Source organism: Aplysia californica, unplaced genomic scaffold, assembly GCF_000002075.1.
Source record: "Aplysia californica isolate F4 #8 unplaced genomic scaffold, AplCal3.0 scaffold00527, whole genome shotgun sequence".
NCBI lineage: Eukaryota > Metazoa > Mollusca > Gastropoda > Aplysiida > Aplysiidae > Aplysia > Aplysia californica.
The window spans coordinates 187,803-193,228 of NW_004797797.1; positions in this window are offsets into that span (position 1 = coordinate 187,803).

Sequence of the window (5,426 nt, forward strand, 5' to 3'; positions counted from 1 at the left end):
GGAGGGCTACACCTGAAGGCTATCTCGCTTTTTTACCAAATTTTGCACATATAACAAGCATAACAAGGAGTCTTAACATCTGCTATCACATTTGAAAAAACATTTCGTTTCCATGGATACAGCGGCCATATTGTAATTTGTTGACATGTCTTACGTAATGAATACCGCACTTATTTTTCATGGAAATTGATTGTTTTTTGCTTTCATGTTAGCAAACATTAGGTCTAAAAATTCGTTTGCTGTTTTTGTCAAAAACGATTCAGAAAATATTTAATGAATTTTTTCCTGAGGTAGCATTCAAGTTATCGAAACATCGGTGACAACCCACATTCCGGACACTACCAACAAAAAATCTATTCCATATATCAAAATTTCAACAGACAAATGTATAGTGTTACATCTTCTCTTCCTTCTGTGAAAATAAACATTTCATGAGGATTGGATGAAAAATGGTGGAGTTATTCAAAATAGTATAGAGGAAAATCACATTTTGAGAAAACGGACAAAAAATAAAAATAAAATATTAACTTTATGAGGAAATGGTGGTGACAAACATGCCCGGTATGGGGAGGAGAAATACGGCTTTTAAGGGTTCTTATGCCTTGAAATAGTTGTAGGAGAGGCTGAGGAAATTAAAAATGTCTACATATCAAATTCCATCATTTTGAGCCGAATCGGGATTTGGGGGTGCAGCCATAAAACATAGATCTAGATGTTAACGTCAATTCAATATCATGGACAGGGAATTTTTTTACCAACCGAACCCAGTGTGTAAAATTAAAACACTGCTCATCGACACACATTACAACAAATACAGGGGACCCTCAAGGACGTGTTTTGTCACCAGTTTATTTCATACTATACATGAACGATAGCCAAATAAACAGAGTAACATCAAGTTGGTCAAATTTGCGGATGATTCAACCATAATTGGGCTCATTCAGGGTGACCATAACAAAACTGCGTACCAGAATATTTTGTACTAAACTTTTCTGAATGGTGTGAAAATCATAAGCTGCTTTTAAATGTGGAAAAAACAAAGAACTTGTTGTTGACTTTAGAAAACAGAAACTACCCCTTCAGCCACTCGAAATTAAAAGTGAAAACATCGAGCAAGTGTCAGATTATAAAAATTCGAATCTTACAATAGACAGCAAAATCAGCTGGCGTGTCTGCACTTCTCTCATGCATAAAAATTGAACAAAAGGCTATTTTTTCAAGAAAGCTCATGTATTTTGAAGTTGCTAAAATATTGATATTTATATTCTATCATTCAACCTTAGACAGTACAACAAATTTCAGGAAGACAAGACAACAAGATAAAGAAAAAGTAAATCAATTTTAATACGGAAACCATGCAAAATTTCAACATCTACATTCCCCTACTTTGATGAATTGTACAGTATACAGCTTGCATTAAAATAATTAATTCAATTCCTTGTACAATAAACATCCCTTGTTCTATCACATAAAAACATCAGAAGAACAAGAGAAAGGCTTCTTATCTGTAACGAAGAAAGATACAGAAGGTCATTTGTACCATCATACATCAAAATTCTTCAATCTTAACCATCTTGCTATAAGTATTCATATGACCTAAAAGCATACATTAGAATACCATTGAGTTACAATAAAAATATTGAGTATGTATCTAGTTTAAGATTATTATTGTTAATAAAACTATTCATTTATTTTATGCATTTGACTGTAAGCCTGCGTGTGTGTGCATGTGTGTGTGTGTGTGTGTGTGTGTGTGTGTGTGTGTGTGTGTGTGTGTGTGTGTGTGTGTGTGTATGTGTGTACGTGGTGAAACACCAAACCAATATGCCAGGACTTGGGCAATAAAAATGCATCTTATCTTCACTTGTTTTGTTTTTTTCAATATTATCATTATTATTTTTAATATTTTTATTATTTATTATTATTGTTTATTGTTATTATTAATATTATTCTATTACATTGTTATCATTCTTTTTTTTTAAATTTTCGTTATTATTATTATTTTCTTCTTCTTCTTCTTCTTCTTCTTCTTCTTCTTCTTCTTCTTCTTCTTCTTCTTCTTCTTCTTCTTCTTCTTATTATTATTATTATTATTATTATTATTATTATTATTATTATTATTATTATTATTATTCTTTTTCTTCTTCTTCTTCTTCTTCTTCTTCTTCTTCTTCTTCTTCTTCTTCTTCTTCTTCTTCTTCTTCTTCTTCTTCTTATTATTATTATTATTATTATTATTATTATTATTATTATTATTATTATCATTATCATTATCATTATTATTATTATTATTATTATTAAAATAAAAATTATGATTATTAGTTTTAATACTATTACTATTATTATCTTTTACCCAGGGTGTGTGGACTTTGCTGGGTACTCAGATCATACCCTCGTCTCACGTGATCGATTCAATTCCCGCCAAAACCCCAGGTCGTGTTCTGCTGGTGCTACATCATTACTTCCACCTGACCATGCATCACGTGACTGCCTTCCATAACATGGTCATCGCCTCCAGGGACGCTGTGGCCAGATTGCTGGACAGGAACCCAAACGTTCAGGTTTTAGTGCAGGTAGGTACGTGCAGGTTGTAGTGCAGGTATAGTACAGGTTGTAGTGCAGGTATAGTACAGGTTTTAGTGCATGTATAGTACAGGTTTTAGTGAAGGTATAGTACAGGTTTTAGTGCAGGTATAGCACAGGTTTTAGTGAAGGTATAGTACAGGTTTTAGTGCAGGTATAGTACAGGTTTTAGTGCAGGTATAGTACAGGTTTTAGTGCATGTATAGTACAGGTTGTAGTGCAGGTATAGTACAGGTTTTAGTGCAGGTAGATACATGCAGGTTTTAGTGAAGGTAGTATGTACAGGTTTTACTAAAGGTAGGAACATGCAGGTTCAAGTAAAGGTAGTTTATACAGGTTTTTTTTTTAAAGGTAGGAATTTAAAGGTTTTAAATAAGCTGTACACGGAGGGTTTAGTTGACGTAAAGGAAAGAACATACAGGTTTTTAGAAAAGTTAAGAACAATATACAGGTTTTTAGTAAAGATAGTATAATATACACGTTTTACTAAAGGTAGCAATATGCAGGTTATAATTCAAGTTGGAAAATCCCGTTTTTTAGTAAAGGTAGTATCATACAGATTTACTAAAGGTAGGTACATACAGGTTTTACTAAAAATGTAATACACAGAAGTTTTAGTTTAGATAGTATATACGGGTTTAGTAAAGGTAGAAACATTCAGGTTGTGTATGCAGCTACAGCTTTCTGATTAGGTAAATACAGGTTTTACTACAGATACAGGTTTTTTGTAAAAGTAGTATCATGTCTGCATCCGGTTCCTTGCTGACTGACGTGGGCGATCAAGGACCTCCACTTCACTTTGTCTTGTGTTGCAAAAATGGTGTCTGTTGTTCTTGCTGCTCCCAGCCATGTTGTCAACTTGTCCAGTGTTGTTTCCCTCTTATGCCTCTGCCTCTCTTTCCATCAAACTTGCCAGTTGTTACAATATGCTCCTATGCTTCTTTCCGCATTGTGTGTCCAATGAAATTTGCCTGTCGTTTTCGTATATTCGTCATAAGCTGTCGTTTGCAATTTGCTTTAACCAAAACCTCTTCATTTGTTTTTCTAGCTGTATATGGGTACGCAGCATGCGTCTTATGAACCACAACCCTTTCGCCTTAATTGTTCTTTCCAGCTGTCTATTGATTGTCCATGTTTCGCACCCGTATAATAGGATTGGCTTGATGTAACTTTCCAGTACTGTTTTGCTTGTTTCCAGTGACGGATTGGTGTTTTTGAGTATCTGTTTCGTTGGTTGCTTTTACTTCGCAAATTGGGCTTTTAATTTCGATGTGACATCTTCCATTTCTTGATATAATGGTCCCCACATATTCGAAATGTTGTACTTGCTTGAGGGTGGTATCATTGATTTTAATACTGCAGTTTGGGTTGGAGTTTTTCTGCCTATCAGCATTGTTTTAGTTTTCTTGATGTTTAGGCTTAGGCCCATGTTGTCACTCTCTAGTATGATGACATTTAATAGATTCTGTAGGTGTTCTTCATTGTTTGCTATTAGGACGGTGTCGTCTTAGTTTGTTTACATTAAGTTCCCCTGTCGAGATACCTGGCATTTCTTCTATGCGACTCATGATATTTTCACTACACAGGGAGAACAAGTCTGGTGAAAGTACACGCCCTTGTCGGACGCCTCTTTTAATCTGCACGTATTTGTTGATGTCGTTTTCTATTCTTATTGCAGCAGTTTGATCCCAGTACATGTTCTTGATAATCCTTAAGCCCTGACCGTCAATATTGAGGACTTCTAGCATGTCGATGATCTTGTCGTGCTTAACTTTGTCGAATGCCTTGTTGTAGTCTATAAAGCATAAATGAAGATCTTTCTGAACATTTTCTTCCTGATTAGTTTTGTTTGTCATTCGTTCCTCCATTAGATTAGGAATTTCTTCAGTCATCCATGTCTTCTTTGCTTTTGTTGTTCTTTCTGGTATGACGTCTTTTGCTGCCTCATTTATTTTTACTTTAAGCTGCTTCCATTGTTGTTCCATGTTTTGTATTTCTTCTAAGGGGCCGAGTTTGTTCAGTACATTTATTCTAACTTTATATTGCGTCTCTTTATTTGACTAGAGTAATGCCATGTTTAATTGCATGTTCTAGTTCTTGCTCATGTGTGTTCTTTTCAATCTGATTCTGAATTTCCCCACCACTGGTACATGGTCACTGTAACAATCTGCTTCTGGGCTCGTTTTGACATTCTGCAATCCGTTTTTGTATCTTTTATTGGTCATTATATAGTCGATCTGGTTGCGAGCGCTGTCTCCAGGACTCCATAATCTTCTTAGTTGTTGTTTATACGAAGTGTGTTCAATAATCATGTCTTTCAGGATGACCCATTCTATCAGTTTTTCTCCTATTTCATTTCTGGTTACCAGTCCATATGGACCCACTATATATTTATATCTAGTTGTTCCTATTTTTGCATTTAAAATCTTCCTTGACTAAGACAATATCCTGTGATGTACAATGTGTCTTTGCATAGTTTAGTTCGTCATTAAACTTCTCTTTTTCTTCTTCTGTGCATTCTGTGGTTGGTGCATACGCTTGGATGATGGTTGTATCGAAGGGTGATCCTTTCAGTCTCATTAGCATAACTCTGTCTGATATATTCAGGTACCCGTCGAGTGTCTTCGATTGTGGCAATTCCATGACGACCGTTACTCCTCTTTCATGTGTGTCGCCTCCAGAGTAAATGATTTTATAGTTGTAGTATCATATACAAAGTTACTAAAGGAAGGTTCATACATGTTTTAGTTCAGGTAGATACAAACAGATTTGAATAAAGGTAGTATATGTGTACATTTACACCGGTTTTAGTAAAGGTAGGAACGTACAGGTTTTAGTACATG